At 49.6% G+C, this 19,205-nt stretch overlaps 1 long non-coding RNA gene across 2 annotated transcripts; it reads left to right on the forward strand.

The window, feature by feature from the left end:
• Positions 1–1,040: 1,040 nt before the first annotated feature.
• On the forward strand, positions 1,041–16,344 carry LOC117068640. Of its 2 annotated transcripts, none has more exons than XR_004431196.1 (2): positions 1,041–1,085; positions 16,226–16,344. It is a non-coding gene; the product is annotated as an uncharacterized LOC117068640 (long non-coding RNA). The 2 variants fall into 2 exon arrangements; XR_004431195.1 differs by lacking the exon at positions 1,041–1,085 and adding an exon at positions 10,941–10,951.
• The last annotated feature ends 2,861 nt before the right edge of the window (positions 16,345–19,205 follow it).

Here is a 19,205-nt window from a genome sequence, read left to right on the forward strand (position 1 = left end):
TAGGTATCACTGAGAGGGACTTCCAGGCACCTCTGTGTGGTTGAACTTGCTGATCTGTTCAAACTGCTGTCATATAAGGACGTTCAACCTTATTTTCAGCATCACCAGCCACCTTGCTGCTCCTTCCCCCTCTGGGCTAGTAGGGTGACAGCTCTTCTCAGAGACAAAGACCAGGATGCAGGAGCAGGCATGGCTTGGCCAGCAGATAAGACTGGTAGGAGGAGGAGACCTGGACCCAGTTGCTCTAAATCTAGCAAAAAGATTTTCTAGGCCCTCCAGGGGCTGCCTTCTCCCCTCAGCTCCCACTGCCTGCAGCCGCCTGCAAATTGCTTCAAAGTGTTGGTAATTACAGCAGGCCAAATCTCATCAACACCTGAGAGGGAGGGAACTGGAGGGTCCTCCTTCCATAAGCTTATCCCAGAGCCCACTAACATCCATCGTCTCCCCTGATCCCCTGGGATGGAGGCAGGATGTAGGACATGGTCCCTGTTCTCTGAGCAGGCTAGTGACTTGCCCAAGGACATGCAGACCCTTCCAGGGAATACTGGGATTAGGGCTCAGCTTTTCCTGCTCAGCTCAGCACCCACCGATAACCAGCAGCGCTTTTCCTTTTCCGAGCTGAGCAAGCCTCAGAGGGCGAGTGAAAGAGGAGCCCCCGGAAGGTGCTCTGGCAGGTCAGATTGCCCACGCATGCCAGTGTCCAGCCCCCTGCAGAACTCTGGGCCTTGGTGAGGTCATTTCAGAAGGAAAGAACATTGACACTAACAGGGATCTCAAAAGTACCTGGTGTAGGCCAGGTGCATTGGCTCATGCTTGTAATGTCAGCACTTTGGGAGACTGAGGTCAGGAGTTCAAGACCAGCCTGGCCAACATGGTAAAACCCTGTCTCTACCAAAAATAGAAAAATCAGCCTTAGCCAGGCATGGTGGCACGCACCTGCAATCCCAGCTACTCCAGAGGCTGAGGCAGGAGAATTGCTTGAACCCAGGAGGCAGAGGTTGCCGTGAGTCAAGATGGCACCACTGCACTCCAGCCTGGGTGACAGAGTGAGACTCTGTCTCAAAAACAAAAACAGGCCGGGCGCGGTGGCTCAAGCCTGTAATCCCAGCACTTTGGGAGGCTGAGGCAGGCGGATCACGAGGTCAGGAGATCGAGACCATCCTGGCTAACACGGTGAAACCCCGTCTCTACTAAAAAATACAAAAAAAAACTAGCCGGGCGAGGTGGCGGGCGCCTGTAGTCCCAGCTACTCGGAGGCTGAGGCAGGAGAATGGCGGTAAACCCGGGAGGCGGAGCTTGCAGTGAGCTGAGATCCGGCCACTGCACTCCAGCCCGGGCGACAGAGCGAGACTCCGTCTCAAAAAAAAAAAAAAAAAAAAAAAAAAAAAAACAAAAACAAACCAAAAAAAGCACCCAATGTAAGCCTTCCGTGTTACAGACGGGGTCATAGAGGAGCAAAGGATGAACAAAGTCTGCACAAGATTGTTAGTAGGTTAGACCCAAACACCTCACTCCCCATCCCCCACTTCTCTTCTGGTGCCTGACAAGGGAGTAGCTTCCTACACATTCACCTTCTTCATGGGCTTTGCCTCCAGGAGCCAGGGAAGTATACAGAATGGCTTTGGGGCTGGGCAGACTTGGTTTAGAGCCACATCCTCCTACTTGGTTGCTGTGTGACTTTGGGCAAATGAATTTCCCTCTCTGGGTCTGTTTCCTAATCTGTAAAATGGGGGAAATAGTAACTGCTTCTTAATGTAAGAATTCAATGAACTAAGGTGTCCACAAGATAGAGAGCTCTGCAAAGGCCCCGGGCAGGCAAGAGACTGAAGACAGGCATTCCTGAAGCCTAAAAGGTGGTCAGACATTCCACAAATCCTCCTGACCCTTTTTCACTGTCTGATGCCAAATACACCCAAGCTCAGAGACACATCTTCCGCCTGGGCTTTGAGACAGGCCTGAAAACCCTCCCACATTGACCACAAGCACAGAAGAGCTTCTCTCTGGAATGACTGCTCTGACCTGGAGGAGAGGACAGAGCCAGTACTAGGAATTTCTGGGGAGAGCACTCCAGGAGCTGGTTCATGGGTGGAAAGGTGGAATTCCTCCCCACTGCTGCCACCCCCAACACTGCCCACCTCAGGAGCCTCCTGACTTCCAGGGCTGGCTGCAGAGACCTGCTGGATGGGGGGGTTTTCTCAGGGAGCCTTCACCCCCTCCCACAGACACATCTGCTGAAGGCAGTGCAGGCAGGCATGAGGCGGGCAGTGGAGCTGAAACTGGCTGACAGCAGGCCAGAGAGGGGGGTGGAGAAAGGGAAAGGGAGGGAGAAGGGGGAGGGGAGACGGGATGGGTCTTACTCCCTCCCCCACGGCCCACCTCGACGAGCTAAGAAAAGCTCTGGGGGGAGAAAACCTGCCAAGATGCACAGTTGCCCTCCCCTCTGCGGGAGGCCCTTCCTTCCCCGGAGCCAGCTGCCCCAGGCAGATTAGCATTGGGCTCCGGAAAAGCAGGCCCACACCAGCCCATGGGAGGCCATCGGCTGAGTCAGCTCCTCTACCTGGCAGGAAATCATTCATAAAAATGACACCTGCCCAGAGCCCAGCGCCCAGCCTCACCAGCCAGAGTCTTCAGCCACATAGCCACACTGCCTCCTGCCGCCTCCCTCCCACCTCCTCCCAGCCACTGTACAGGGCAGACCTTGTTCTCTTTCTCCTGGGAAGAAGGAGACTGATGTGAAATAAGGCCAATTTGGTCTCCATCAATCAGTATTTACTGGACGCCAGCCCTGGGGACAATAGCACAGTCAAGAAGAGCAACCACTTCACTCGATGATGAACAAACATCTGCGACACAGCTTCCAGAGGTTCTCACTACCCCAGCCACGTGCGTAATGGACACTCTTTACATTCAGTTTATGTGTGGATAGCCAGAGGCTCCTTAGATACAGTTAGACACAGATAACTGGGCCAGTCCTCCCACAAGGGGGGGTCTATAGAGCAGTGGTGACTTACACAGGTCACACATGAGGTCAAACTTTTTTTTTTTTTTTTTGAGACGGAGTCTCGCTCTGTCGCCCAGGCTGGAGTACAGTGGCCGGATCTCAGCTCACTGCAAGCTCCGCCTCCCGGGTTTACGCCATTCTCCTGCCTCAGCCTCCCGAGTAGCTGGGACTACAGGCGCCCGCCACCTCGCCCGGCCAGTTTTTTTTTTTTTTGTATTTTTTAGTAGAGACGGGGTTTCACCGTGTTAGCCAGGATGGTCTCGATCTCCTGGAGGTCAAACTTTAAGTCCATGTCCCTAAAACGTAGACGACTTTCTATCTTGTTCTTTTTTTTCAGAGACAGGGTCTTGCTCTGTCACCCAGGCTGGACTGCAGTGGCGCCATCACAGCTCACTGCAGCCTCAACCTCCTGGGCTCAAGTGATCCTCCTGCCTCGGCCTCCCGAGTAGCTGGGGTTACAGGAATGAGCCACCACACCTGGCCCATACTGTCGTTCTTCCCTTCGTTCAAACTCTGATGCACTCTCTTATCTGGGAGATAAAATGCAGGCTGCTCTCCTGCTGAAGACGTTACATCCTAATCACAGCCCTGCATGTCCGGGCCTGTGACCTCGGCCCTCATATCGCTCCCCCTTGATCTCCTTCACCAGCCACTCTGGCCTCCTTGTTTCTCAAACTCACAAGACATGCTGTCACCTCAGGGTCTTTGCACATGCCTTCCCTTCTGTCTTCCATCATTACATGTCAGGCTCCTCTGCATCATGCAGGACTAGGTCACCTGTCAGCTTCTCAGAGACCTTCCCTGACCACTTTAAGAATCTGCCTCCCCCAACACACACACACACACATACATTATTCCCTATCCCTGCATGAAGGCAGTTCCCATCCTAACTCACAGAACAAGTTCATTATGGACTTCTTTACCCAGCTACTGTCTGTCTCCTCAGGCAGAGTCAACCCACAAGGTTGATTTTGCTCACCCTGGTGTTCCCAAGGCCTGGTACAAAGTAGATCCTCAGAAAATATTTGTTAGGCCGGGCGCGGTGGCTCAAGCCTGTAATCCCAGCACTTTGGGAGGCCGAGACGGGCGGATCACGAGGTCAGGAGATCGAGACCATCCTGGCTAACACGGTGAAACCCCGTCTCTACTAAAATACACAAAAAACTAGCCGGGCGAGGTGACGGGCGCCTGTAGTCCCAGCTACTTGGGAGGCTGAGGCAGGAGAATGGCGTAAACCCGGGAAGCGGAGCTTGCAAGTGAGCTGAGATCCGGCCACTGCACTCCAGCCTGGGCGACAGAGCGAGACTCTGTCTCAAAAAAAAAAAAAAAAAAAAGAAAATATTTGTTAAATGAAAAATGAAATGACTTCTCATTGTAAGCAATCGGCACCACTTAGGCTGGCACTCAAGCACCTCTATCCTCTGACCGTACCACAAAGTTAACCAGTTACACGATCAGAACACCTCTTCTTCATTTGTTCCTTCTTATGATGTTCAGTAGAGAGGCTCAGAAGAGCACTGCAGGGTGAGGGTGGAGCTAGGAGTTTGGAGTACAGGTGAAGGGCTGTTCTACCCCACCACACAGGTAAACTCCCTGAGGGCAGGGGCCTATTGATGGTGGATGGGAACATTCAGTAAAACATTCCATAAACTGCCCCCCCCCTTTTTTTTTTGAGACAGAGTCTTGCTCTGTCGCCCAAGCTGGAGTGCAGTGGCGTGATCTCAGCCCACTATAGCCACTGCTTCCCAGGTTCCAGTGATTCTCCTGCCTCAGCCTCCCAAGCTCCCAAGTAGCTGAGATTACAAGTGCACACCACCAGGCCTGGCTAACTTTTGTATTTTTAGTAGAGATGGGGTTTTGCCAAGTTGGCCAGGCTGGTCTCAAATTCCTGACCTCAAGGGATCTGCCCGCTCGGCCTCCCAAAGTGCTGGGATTACAGGCATGAGCCACCGCACCCGGCCTTGCCATCATTTCTATTCTCCTCTGCAAAGAGGAGAGCCAAGAGTGTCAGAGGTCCTCAGACACTTGCTGCTTCATAAAGAGGGTCTCACCCTTCTTACCAATCTCTAATCAGCATTTACCAAGCACCCACCAGGACCCAGACCTCCATTAGAAGCCCAGGCAAATATAACCAAAGTATATGATCTAGGGTTCTCAACACATACACGCACATCAGTCACCCGGGGAGCCTGTTAAAAGCACAGATGGGCTGGGTGTGGTGGCTCACGCCTGTAATCTCAGCACTTTAGGAGGCCGAGGCAGGCAGATCACGAGGTCAGGAGATCGAGATCATTCTGGCTAACAGGGTGAAACCCCGTCTCTACTAAAAATACAAAACTTAGCCAGGCGTGGTGGCATGTGCCTATAGTCCCAGCTACTCGGGCGACTAAGGCAGGAGAATCACTTGAACCCGGGAGGCAGAGGTTGCAATGAGCCGAGATTGCGCCACTGCACTCCAGCCTGCACACAGAGCAAGGCTCCATCTAAAAAAAAAAAAAAAAGTACAGATGCCCTAATCACTACCCATTCCATCCTATTTTGATTTCACAGGTCCAGGTTGGGGTAAGGAGAGCTCCCAGGAGATTGTGTTGTGCACCAAACACTGACAGCCCTTGGCCTAGGTCAGTGATTCCAGGCCCTGGCCATGCAGGGGAACTCCCTGAGGAGCTTCTGCAAACAAGGATGCCAGGCCCCTCTGCTACCAGAGATCCTCATCTTAAAGAGCCTCAGCTGGAGACCTAACAGTGAAATTTTTTAAGTATTCCCCAAATGCTATTGTGCAGCCACGGTGATGGGCCAGGGCACTGGCCCAGATGCTTGCTTTCTAGACTATTCTAGCTGACCCAATCAGAAGATGGGTCTTTTTTTTTTTTGAGATGGAGTCTCGCTGTGTCACCCAGGCTGGAGTGCAGTGGCACGATCTCAGCTCACTGCAACCTCCGCCTCCTGGGTTCAAGCAATTCCCCTGCTTCAGCCTCCCAAGTAGCTGGGACTACAGGTATGCGCCACCATGCCCGGCTAATTTTTTGTATTTTAGTAGAGACGAGGTTTCACCATGTTGGTCAGGATGGTCTCGATCTGACCTCGTGATCTGCCTGCCTTGGCCTCCCAAAGTGCTGGGATTACAGGCGTGAGCCACTGTGCCTGGCCTATCTGGGTCATCTTATGGCAGGTGGATGTTTAGGGTCAAGACCACCCAACCATGTCACCAGTGAACCCTCAACAAGCACTTACATTTCCTGCTCTGCCCTTTAGTCCTTCACTCCCCACAACCTGGGAGCAGGAGGGTAGAACCAGAAGGCAGGGCATGGATGCTTCTGCTACTACCCTGCTGCACAGCCTGCCATGACTCCCTTTAGAACCATGGCCTAAGGATCATCTGGTAGGCTCTGGCCCCTGACTATCTCCCCGGCCTCCTCGCCTCTTACCCAACACTCACCCCCAGCCTCTGGGCCATCCTCCTTCTCACTCCTTGCAGAGGTGAAGGCATCCCACTCAGCAGTGCCATGTGCCGTTCCCCCGCCATGCCTGCTTGCCTCACCCCTGCAGGTGCCTCATGATCCACTTATGCCTCACTCCGCTCTGGGTCAGAGGGAGTGGGCATCTGTCACACAGCGCTGGAGTTACTGTCCACCTCCCTGAGAGCAGGCTCTGCACACCCAGCATCTAACACAGAGCTTGGCATGCAGGCTGGGGAGCAGGGGGTAAGCAAGGCCAAGTTATGTTTCCAGAATATTACTTTGGTTTTTGTTTGTTTGTTTGTTTGTTTTGGAGACAGAGTCTCACTCTGTCGCCTAGGCAGGAGCGCAGTGGTGCAATCTCTGCTCACTGCAGCCTCTGCCCCCCGGATTCAAGCAATTCCAGATTACTTTGGGTTAGAAAGATTTTGTAGTGGATTCAGGCAGGGCTGAGAGGAGACTATTTAATACCAACCTAGACACTAGAAGGAGTGGAAATGTAAGAGCTGATGGGCTAGAAATCATGAAATCTTTACCACTTGGTTAAAATTCAGACTCTACCATGGACCAGCTGTGGGCCTTTGGGCACATTAACCTTTCTGAGCATCAGTTTCCTCATCTGTACAATGAAGATAATTATAGTTCTAACTCGGGGTTGCTAAAAGCAGTAAAAATAAGCTAATAAAGCACTAATGCAGTGCCTAACACAAGGAATCACTCAGTAAATGTTGGCAATTATTACTTTTATTATTACTCATGGAACACCAGTACTTAAAAAGGCCTTTAGAGATTATCTAAATCAATTCCTGCATTTTTCCCGGGCGCGGTGGCTCAAACCTGTAATCCTAGCACTTTGGGAGACCGAGGCTGGGGAGGGGTGGATCACTTGAGGTCGGGAGTTCAAGACCAACCTGGTCAACATGGTGAAACCCTGTCTCTACTAAAAATACAAAAATTAGCTGGACGTAGTGGCAAGTGCCTATAGTCCCAGCTACTCAGGAGGCTGAGGCAGGAGGATCGCTTGAACCCGGGAAGTGGAGGTTGCAATGAGCCTAGATCTGGGCAAGAGAATGAGACTCTGTCTCAAAAAAGAAAACAAAGAAAAACGATTCCTGCATTTTATCATCAGGAAACTGATGCAGGAAGAAGAAAGGTCTTACCAGCACCTTCTCTCCAGGCCTTGCAAACCCAGAGTGGCCCCAAGTCAGTGGGGTCTCCTTCAGGCCCCCTAAGGCGAGCTGGAGAGCTGCTGGAAGTCAGCTGATGTGCCGGCAGAGCTCCAGCCCAGAGTTTCTCATGACTTGGAGCCGACATATTCCCCACATCTCAGCTCATTTCAGACAAAATCATCAAGCATATTTTAGGATCAGCAAAAACCCACAGTGCCTTTGGCTGAGCACTTTCCCTCTTCTTGTTGAAGCCCAGGGGTATTTTCTAGGAAATTGAGTCCATCTGTTTCTGATTCATTTGTACTTAACTCATCACCAGGCTGTTTTGTAAGAGCCCTTTGATGTGAAAGCCGCCTTATTCCATAAGCCTCTCTAAGCCTTTATTTAGTCAACAGTAGGTAAACGGGTCTCTCCAAAGAGGCCAGAGGCAGCATATTGATCTGCTACACAAAGGCCATATGAAGGGAAAGTGTGGCCCAAACGCCTGCCTGGAGACACTGAGACTCCCCATCTTTGGGCCTACCAGGGCAAAGCAGACCACTCGCTAGCCCTGACCCAGCCCTGTGGGGCTCAGCCATGCAGAGGGACCTCCTCTGGCGACTCACTAACTCTCCTCCCCAGGCACTGTAACCCAGCGTCCTCCTCCATAACTCACAGCCTTGCTACCTAGATTTACGATTTTCTGTGTGTTGCCCAAGAGTTCTTTTTTTTTTTTTTTTTTTTTTTTTTTTTTTTTTTTTTGAGACAGGGTCTTGTTCTGTTACCCAGGCCAGGTTGGAGTACAGTGGTGTGATCACGACTCACTGCAGCCTTGCTCTCCTGGGCTCAAGCAATTTTCCCTTCAGCCTCCCACACAGCTGGGACCACAGGTGTGTGCCGCCACACCTGGCTAATTTTTGTATTTTTTATAGAGACAGGGTCTCGCTATGTTCCCCAGACTGGTCTTGAACTCCTGGGCTCAAGTCATCCACCCACCTCAGTCTCCCAAAGTACTGGGGTTACAGGTGTGAGCCACTGTGCCCAGCCCCAAGTGTTTTTTTGTTTTTTTTTTTTGAGATGGGGTTCAAGTGATCCTCCTGCCTCAGCCTCCCAAATAGCTGGGAGTACCGGTGCCTGCCACCATGCCCAGCTAATTTTTGTATTATTAGTAGAGACAGGGTTTCACTGTGTTGGCCAGGCTGGTCTCGAACTCCTGACCTCAGGTGATCTACCCGCCTCGGCCTCCCAAAGTGTGGGGGTTACAGGCATGAGCCACTGTGCCCAGCCAATAAAAATTTTTTTTAAAGAGAACCATAGGTCTAGCCATTCATTTAGTCCTTGGGTGGAACTTGCAGGGGGATCTGGTAGCTACCTACCACCAATACATTTGCTTGGTTTATCATTTTCTCCAAAAGTACTCAGTACTATGGCTTAGTACTAAGCACCCAAAGATGAGTGATAGAGTTGATGATGTACAACTCTGAAGCAGGCACTGCATTCAATCCTCAGAATCACCTTCGGAGGAGACACTATCTCCATTTTACAGATGAACCTCAAAGGTATGGAGAGGTGACACAAACCTCCAGGTTACGCACTGCTTAGCACAGGGGCTGGTGCAGAGTGAGTGGCTGACATATTCTCATTGAACTGCTGCATCCATGAATATAAATAAGAGGTGGATTTAGGTCAAGCACGGCAGCTCACGCTGGTCATCCCAACACTTTGGGAGGCTGAGGCGGGAGGATCGCTTGAGCCCAAGAGTTTGAGACCAGCCTGGGCAACAGAGTGAGACTTCATCTTTGCAAAAAATTTAAAAATTAGCCAGTCATGGTGGTGTGCACCTGTAGTCCTAGCTACTCTGGTAGCTGAGGCGGGAGGAGCTCTTGAGCCCAGGAGTTTGAGGCTGCAGTGAGCTATGATTGTGCCACTGCACTCCAGACTCAGTGACAGAGTGAGACCCTATCTTTAGAAAATAAATTAATTAATTTTTAAAAAAAGGAGGTGGACTGGGCGCAATGGCTCATGCCTGTAATCCCAGAACTTTGGGAAGCCAAGGCGGGCAGATCACCTGAGGTCAGGAATTCGAGACCAGCCTGGCCAACATGGTGAAACCCCATCTCTACTAAAACTACAAAAAAATTAGGTGGGCGTGGTGGCATGTGCCTATAGTCCCAGCTACTTGGGAGGCTGAGGCAGGAGAACGTTTGAACCTGGGAGGCGGAGGGTGCAGTGAGCAGAGATGGCGCCACTGCACTCCAGCCTGGGCAACAAGAGTGAAACTCCATCTCAAAATAAATAAATAAATAAAAATAAATCCAAGTCTCATTCAAAGTTAAACACATTCTACCACATTAGCAGCAAGTGTTAAATGAGGTAATGCACACGGTGGGAGAGAAAGGACCCCCTCCCTTCTTCCTGCCTTCCCTCCCTTCCCCTCATTTGAGTTCATGAAAGCAGTGATGCAATCAAAGCTTTTCTGAATCTAACGTACTGTCAAGACATGCAGGGCCTGACTTAGGAAGCAGCGATGAACAGAGACGGTAAGGAACTGGTTCCACAGGGGTTGTGACATGGGAGACCACCTGCTAGAGGAACTGCAGATGACTCAGGCCACAGCTTCAGATCAGCCCAGGGAATCACCACAGTCTGGACAGCGACAAGGCATCTAGAAATAATTGAGGTGGTCAGCGGGGAGGAAGTTCAGTTGTTTTGGCTGGAAATTTTTTTTTTTTTGAGATGGAGGCTCTCTCTGTTACCTAGCTTGGTGTGCAGTGGCCTGATCTCAGCTCACTGCAACCTCCACCTCCTGGGTTCAAGCAATTCTCCTACCTCAGCCTCCCAAATAGCTGGGAGTGCAGGCACATGCCACTATGCCTGGCTAATTTTTTATTTTTAGTAGAGATGGGGTTTCACCATGTTTCCCAGGCTGGTCCTGAACTCCTGAGCTGAAGCAATCTGCCTGCCTTGGCCTCCCAAAGTGTTGGGATTACAGGGGTGAGCCACCACTCCCTGCTTGAAAAAAGTGTTTTCTTTAAATGATGTTCTCAGTATCTATGTTCTTAGCAACTGAGATAATGGATCTTAGTTATAGAACTCACAACTAATAAAATCCTCTAGGACTACAGTTCATACACCAAAAATAGAAGCTATAATGATCTTGTATAAAGGTAAGAATCTAAAATAGAAACTATGGACAGTGGCTACCTCTGGGGGATAGGTTGTTTTTACTTTTCATCTTTTTCAGTTCTATAACATTTGAATTTTTATTATGTATATTTCATGTATTGTCTCTATAAATACAGCATACTAATTTATATTTAAATTGAAAATTTTGGCCGGGCGCGGTGGCTCAAGCCTGTAATCCCAGCACTTTGGGAGGCCGAGACGGGCGGATCACGAGGTCAGGAGATCGAGACCATCCTGGCGAACACGGTGAAACCCCGTCTCTACTAAAAATACAAAAACTAGCCGGCGACGTGGCGGGCGCCTGTAGTCCCAGCTACTCGGGAGGCTGAGGCAGGAGAATGGCGTAAACCCGGGAGGCGGAGCTTGCAGTGAGCTGAGATCCGCCACTGCACTCCAGCCTGGGCGACAGAGCGAGACTCCGCCTCAAAAAAAAAAAAAAAAAAAAAAAAAGAAAATTTTGGAAACTATACATAAGCCAAAGAAAAACATTTAAAAACCTATAATTCCACTGCCCAAAAATAACCACTGATAACATTTTTGTTTATATCCATTTTATCCACTTAGTTTGACTCTATGTAAACTTTTTTTTTTTTTTTTTTTTTTTTTTGAGACGGAGTCTCGCTTTGTCGCCCGGGCTGGAGTGCAGTGGCCGGATCTCAGCTCACTGCAAGCTCCGCCTCCCGGGTTCACGCCATTCTCCTGCCTCAGCCTCCTGAGTAGCTGGGACTACAGGCGCCCGCCACCTCGCCCAGCTAGTTTTCTGTATTCTTTAGTAGAGACAGGGTTTCACCGTGTTAGCCAGGATGGTCTCCTGACCTCGTGATCCGCCCGTCTCGGCCTCCCAAAGTACTGGGATTACAGGCTTGAGCCACCGCGCCCGGCCTGTAAACATTTTTTAAAAAGAGAAGTTTCACCCTCACCTTACTATTTTTTGGCTTTTTTTTTTTTCCTTTGAGATGAAGTCTTGCTCTGTCGCCCAGGCTGGAGTGCAGTGGCGTGATCTCAGCTCACTGCAACTTCTGCCTCCTGGTTCAAGCCATTCTCCTGCCTCAGCCTCCTGAGTAGATGGGACTACAGGCGCCCGCCACCACATCGGCTATTTTTTGTATTTTTAGCAGAAACAGGGTTTCACCATATCAGCCAGGCTGGTCTCGAACTCCTGACTTTGTGATCCGCCTGCCTTGGCCTCCCAAAGTGCTTGGATTATAGCCGTGAGCCACCGAACCCGGCTTGGTTTTTTTTTGTTTGTTTTTGAGACAAGAGTCTTACTCTGTCGTCCAGGCTGGAGTGCAGTGGCATGATCTTGGCTCACTGCAACCTCCGCCTCCTGGGTTCAAGCGATTCTCTTGCCTCAGCCTCCTGAGTAGCTGGGATTACAGGTGCCCACCACCACGACCAGCTAATTTTTTTTTGTATTTTTAGTAGAGACAGGGTTTCACCATCTTGGCCAGGCTGGTCTTTAACTCCTGACTTTGTAATCCACCTGCCTCGGCCTCCCAAAGTGCTAGAATTACAGGTGTGAGCCATGGTGCCCAGCCTTTTTAAATTTTTAATTTTTTATAAAGGCAGGGTCTCACTGTGTTGCCTGGGCTTGTCTCCAGCTCCTGGGCTCAAGCAATCCTTCCACCTGGGCCTCCCAAAGTGCTAGGATTACAAGCGTGAGTCACTGCGCCTGGCCCTCACCTTACTGTCTTATAACCTGATTTTTGTGTCTATACATCATAACCACGATCCTCTTCATAATTTGTGTCTACACATCATAACCATGATCCTCTTCATAATACTGTCAATATTAGTTATTTTCATATTAAAACAGGGGTCATTTACAATGGTAAACATTTTAAAAACTGGGATGTATTCATGCTTTGAAATGCAATGCTGGCACAGTGATTCATGCCTGTAATTCCAGAACTTTGGGGGACTGAGGTGGGAGGATTGCTTGAACTTGGGAGTTCGAGACCAGCCTGAGCAACATGAGAACCTGTCTCTACAAAAAATACAAAAAAATTTAGGTGAGCATGGCGACCAGTAAAAGGTAAAACAGTAGGGACAGAAACCAGGCCAGTGGCTGCCAGGACTGTGCTGACGGGAGGGCTGAGCATGGTGGCACGTGCCTGTAACCACAGCTACTTGGGAGGCCGAAGCGGGAGAATCACCTGAGACCAGGAGTTCCAGACCAGCCTAGGAGACAAGGCAAAATCCCGTCTCTACTAGAAAATACAAAAATTGGCCAGGCATGGGCCACAGGACTTTTAGGCTCGGCCGGGCTCAGGCGGCTCCATGGTGCTTCCAACAAAAATTAAAAAAAAAAAAAGAGAGAGAGAGAAATTAGCCAGGCATGGTGGTGTGCACTTGTATTCCCAGATACTCAGGATGCTGAGGTGGGAGGCTCTCTTGAGCCCGGGAGGCGGAGGTTGCGGAGAGCTGTGATAGTGCACTCCAGCCTGGGCGACAGAGTGAGACCCTGTCTCAAAAACAAAACAATCCAGTCATATAAAGGAAGGAACTACAGATGCACTAGTAATATAGATGAATCTCAAAAACATTATGCTAAGTGGGAGAAGTGGGGCACAAAAGGCTACATAATGGGCCGCGCACAGTGGCTCACGCCTACAATCCCAGCACTTTGGGAGTCCGAGGCAAATGAATTACTTGAGGTCAGGAGTTCGAGACTAGCCTGGTCAACATGGGGAAACTCCATCTCTACCAAAAATACAAAACTTAGCTGGGCATACTCGGGAGGCTGAGGCAGGAGAATGGTGTGAACTCGGGAGGCGGAGCTTGCAGTGAGCCAAGATCACACCACTGCACTCTAGCCTGGGCAACAGAGCGAGACACTATCTCAAAAAGAGAAAAAAAAAAAAAAATTAGCCGGGCATGGGCATGGTAGTGCACACCTGTGGTCCCAGCTACTGAGGAGGCCGAGGCAGCAGAATCACCTGAACCTGGGAGACAGAGGTTGCATTGAGCCAAAATCACACCATTGCACTCTAGCCTGGGCAACAAGAGCGAGACTCCCTCTCAAAAAATAAAAAAAGTCTCATAATGAATGATGCCACTTATATGACATTCTGGAAAAGGCAAAACAGTAGGGACAGAAACCAGGTCAGTGGCTGCCAGGACTGTGCTGATGGGAGGGCTGACTCTAACCACACATGAGGGCACTTTGTGGGGTAATGAAAATAGTCCATGTCTTGACTGTGGTATTGATTACACTACTATTATACATTTATCAAAACTCACTGAACTGCATACTGAAGAAGGGTAAATTTCACTATATGTAAGTTATTTGACGCCCCCTACTCCCCACTAAAAAAACAAACGAAAGTGCTGTCCAAATATAAAGTATCATTAGACATTATCTATAGCACTTTTCTCAGAGATTCTGAAATACCTTTGTGAAATGTGACAAATGTTAAAAAAACAAAAACAAAACCCCAGCCAGGTTTGGTGGCTCATGCCTGTAATCTCAACATTTTGGGAGACCAAGGCAGGAGGATCCCTTGAGCCCAGGAGTTTGAGACCAGTCCTGGCAACAGAGTGAGACCCTGTCTCTACAAAAAATACAAAAAAAAAAAATTAGCTGGGCATAGTGGCTCATGCCTGTAATCCCAGCTACCTGGGAGGCTGAGGTGGGAGGATTACCTGAGCCCAGGAGGTCAAGGCTGCGGTGGGCCGTGGTCACACCACTGTACGCCAGCCCAGGCAATAGAATGAAACTCTGTCTCAAAAAAAAATAAAGCAACTTGGAAAAGACCAAGTATCCTTTAGAAAACTATTTGTTGTTGAGTGTTCTGTCTTTCAGAAAGGCCATTTTCCACTCTGGCAAATGCTCCTGTGTGAGGTTGCTGGTCCCACAAGGGAGCAGTTGACCACTTGGGCTATTTGAGAACTTTCCACAACATCATCAACTTCTTTATTTTTATTTCGTGAGAAATGGTCGTGCTCAGTTGCTCAGGCTGGAGTGCAGAGGCGCAGATCACGGCTCACTGCAGCCTCTAACTCCAGGCTCAAGCAATCCTCCCACCTCAGCCTCCAGAGCAGCTAGGACTACAGTCACATGCCACCACACCTGGCTTTTTTTTTTTTTTTTTTTTTTTTTTGAGACGGAGTCACTCTATCGCCTAGGCTGGAGTACAGTGGTGCGATCTCAGCTCACTGCAAGCTCCACCTCCCGGGTTCACGCCATTCTCCTGCCTCAGCCTCCCGAGTAGCTGGAGTAGCTGGGACTATAGGCGCCCACCACCACGCAAGGCTAATTTTCTGTATTTTTAGTAGAGACGGGGTTTCACCGTGTTAGCCAGGATGGTTTTGATCTCTTGACCTCATGATCTGCCTGCCTCGGACTCCCAAAGTGCTGGGATTACAGGCGTGAGCCACCACACCCAGCTCTAATTTTTAAGTTTTTCACAGAGACAGGGTTTTGCTATGTTGACCAGGCTGGTCTGGAACTCCCGACCTCACATGATCCTCCTGCCTTGGCCTCCTAAAGGGCTGAGATTACAGATGTGAGCCACTGTGCCAGGTCCAGCTTCTTTTTTAATGCCACTATAGTAAAAATAAACAATAGTGTCAGAACTGAACAGTGATCAGAAACAAGCATGATAGGCCAAAAAATGGAAAAATGAAAGAAAAAAAAAAAAGGAGCTGACCAGTCAACACCCCCTCCCCCGCTTGATCTTCCCATCCCAGCCAAGCCAGTCCTCTTCCCTCCAGGGAAAGAATACAGGTATTTCTGGCTCATCTCCTCTTGGGCCAGACCATTACCATCCTAATGAACACTATACTCCAAAAGCAAACAAAATAAACTGCATCAAAAGTGAGATTACCAGACAGCAGATTTCTAAACAGAATTGGAACAAGAGTGAATCAATGCAAAGGTGCAGTGCTAACAGTAAGAAAAATCCTGCCCAAATCCCCCAGCATTGCAGCAAAATACCCCTTGACAGTCTGCAGAGCCTGATCAATGCTCCTAATTCAAGAGTATATTCGTAGGCCAGGCGCGGTGGCTCAAGCCTGTAATCCCAGCACTTTGGGAGGCCGAGACAGGCGGATCACGAAGTCAGGAGATCGAGACCATCCTGGCTAACCCGGTGAAACCCCGTCTCTACTAAAAAATACAAAAAACTAGCCGGGCGAGGTGGCGGGCGCCTGTAGTCCCAGCTACTTGGGAGGCTGAGGCAGGAGAATGGCGTAAACCCGAAAGGCAGAGCTTGCAGTGAGCCGAGATCTGGCCACTGCACTCCAGTTGGGCAACAAAGTGAGACTCCGTCTCTTAAAAAAAAAAAAAAAAAGAGTATATTCGTAACAAAATTCCAATCCAACAAAGGAACTAGAGTACTTCTGGAGTTCATTATGGGCTCTGAACTATTGTAAATGGGAGTGAGGATATAATCTACTCTTACATAGAAAAAACAACTTGGCCAGGTGAGGTGGCTCACGCCTGTAATCCCAGTACTTTGGGAGGCCTACGCGGGTGGGTCACAAGTTCAGGAGACTGAGCCCATCCTGGCCAACATGGTGAAACCCATCTCTACTAAAAATACAAAAATTAGCTGGGTGTGGTGATGCGTGCCTGTAGTCCCAGCTACTTGGGAGGCCAAGGCAGGAGAAAAGCTTGAATCAGGGAGTCGGAGGTTGCAGTGAGCCGAGATCACGCCACAGCATTCCAGCCTGGCAACAGAGCAAGACTCCGTCTCAAAAAAAAAAAAGAAAGAAAGAAAGAAAGGAAAAAAAAAGAAAAAACAACTTGTCAGTTATCTGTGTTCAGGGCTTATCACTCCCTCCCCCAGGGCCTAGCATAGCCTTTGCCCATAGGAGGTGCTCCAAGAATGTTGGTGGAGTCAGGCAGGGGGACAGTCAACTGCTCTGGGAAGAGGGCCCCTTACACTGTGGAGCTATCTGTGATCTATGATCTATGTTAAAACTGACGCACAATCAAAACAACTTCCCTGGACTTCTTCTTTTTATTTTTTTTTGAGACAGCGCCTCACTCTGTCACCCAGGCTGGAGTGCAATGGCGTGATCTCAATTCACCACAACCTCCGCCTCCCAGGTTCAAGCAATTCTCATGTCTCAGCCTCCCGAGCAGCTGGGACTACAGGCACGAGCCACCACACCTGGCTAATTTTTTGTATTTTTAGTAGAGATGGGGTTTCACCATGTTGGCCAGGCTGGTCTCGATCTCCTGACCTCAGGTGATCCACCTGCCTCGGCCTCCCAAAGTGCAGACACTACAGGTGTGAGCCACCATACCCGGCCTAGATTTCTTCTTCTAAAGCCAGGGAGGTTTGTTAACATTGCTTCCTTGGAGGCTCTACACTCAGCCTCATTTCATTTCAACAAAGGGAAGGACCTGTTACGAGGCTGACTTGGGGAGGAGGAGTGGGGCTGAATGATGCTGAATGTAGGGGTGATTCAACTGAAAAGCAAGTCTCCTATCAAGAAGCTCATGGGATGGGCATGGTGGCTAATGCCCGTAATTCTAGCATTTTGGGAGGCCGAGGAAGGCAGATCACTTGAGCACAGGAGTTTGAGAACAGCCTAGCCAACACAGCAAAACCCTTGTCTACTAAAAATACAAAAATTAGCTGGGTGTGGTGGCAGGCGCCTGTAATCTCAGCTACTTAGGTGGCTGAGGCACAAGAATCACTTGAACCCTGGAGGTGGGGGTTGCAGTGAGCCAAGATGGCGCCACTGGACTCCAGCCTGGGCAACAGAGCAAGACTCTATCTCAAAAACAAAACAAAACAAAACATACACACACACACACACACACACACACAAAGAAATTCAGGGGCTAGTGGCAAAGAGAATCCTGGGAACAAATAATTACAACGATTTGATAATAAGTAGCTCACTGGTTAGTTAAGCATGCTCTGTGTGAAGTGATCTACCCCAATAACCTTGTGAGGTGAGAATTATAACCCTTTTACAAACGGGGAAACTAAGGTTCTCAGATGTTAAGGAGTTTGCTCAAGGTCACACAGTTAATAAGCAGAAAGGCCAGTATTGAAACTCAAGCAGGTCTGGGTGCAGTGGCTCACACCTGTAATCCTGATGCTTTGGGAGGCCCAAGGCGGGAGAATCACTTGAGTTCCGGATTTCAAGACCAGCCTGGGCAACACAGTGAGACATCCCCTGTGCCCCACTCTCTACAAAGAAAAAAAAGAAACTCCAGGCAGTCTGACTTCAGAACTTGCACTCCTAACCCCTGAAGCAGAGGAATGAAGGCCCAAGGGGTGTTTATTACGGCCAAGAACTATCGGGAGAGGCCTTTAGAAATGTGGGGCGGCACTGTAAGCCCAAGGGGAGAAGAGGCAGATGGCATCATGGCTCGGTGGCTGTAAGCAGCCTGGTATAGATGCTCCAGTAGGATGCCTGCCAGCAGGCAGTGGAGATGGCGCATTGGAGGAGGTCGGCACGGCCAGGCTGTCAGGGCTGGGTGTTCTAGAGTTCAGACTTTGCTTTGGACACCCGGCAGAACCCTGAGCAGTGGATCTGTTGGGTGACATGAGACTTGTGCATAAGAATAGTCACACAGGAAATGGGCTGGACTGTGGAAGCCGTGAGGCTGAAGACTCCAGTGGGGCCATCAGGAAGCCAATGTTGTGATCCACATGGGGCAGCAGCGGCTGAATTGGGTGGGGCAAGGAGCTCCCTGGTCAGAATCTGTCCAGTGGCCAGCTGGGTGCAACTCTTACACAGCACCCAGACTTGGACCCGCACCAGATGGCTTGACGTGCTGGAGGCCCTTCTAGTTTCAGGAGCCCATTTCTGAATCAAGCAGGACCCCGTGGATCACAGGACAGCACTGTCTGACCCCTGGCCAGTGATCACAGTTTCAGTCTCCAGGCCTCAGTTTCCCCATCTGTAATATGAGTGAGTTTTAAATAGATTGTATTGGCTGGGCATAGTGGCTCACGCCTGTAATCCCAGCACTTTGGAAGGCCGAGGTAGGTGGATCACCTGAGGTCAGGAGTTGAAGACCAGCCTGGCCAACACAGAGAAACCCTGTCTCTACTAAAAATATAAATCTAGCCGGGCATGGTGGCATGCGCCTGTAGTCCCAGCTATTCAGGAGGCTGAGGAAGGAAAATTGCTTGTACCCAGGAGGCAGAGGTTGCAGTGAGCCAAGATCATGCCACTGCACTCCAGCCTGGGCAACAGAGCAAGACTCCATCTCAAAAAAAAATAATAATAAATAAATAGATTGTATTTTATGTACCTTGCCGTTCTGACTTTCTGTGAACTTTTTTTTTCTAATTTTTTATTTTTACTTCTTTTTTGGTGAATTCTTTTTATTAATACATTAGATTATCATGGTCTCAAGCACATGAGGCTCTCTGAAAATTCATGATCACATCTGGACACTGTTCAAAGGCACTCATCTGTTCTTCTTTGGAACTTCTG

Source organism: Trachypithecus francoisi, unplaced genomic scaffold (genome assembly GCF_009764315.1).
Source record: "Trachypithecus francoisi isolate TF-2019V2 unplaced genomic scaffold, Tfra_2.0 Lachesis_group21, whole genome shotgun sequence".
Taxonomy (NCBI): Eukaryota; Metazoa; Chordata; class Mammalia; order Primates; family Cercopithecidae; genus Trachypithecus; species Trachypithecus francoisi.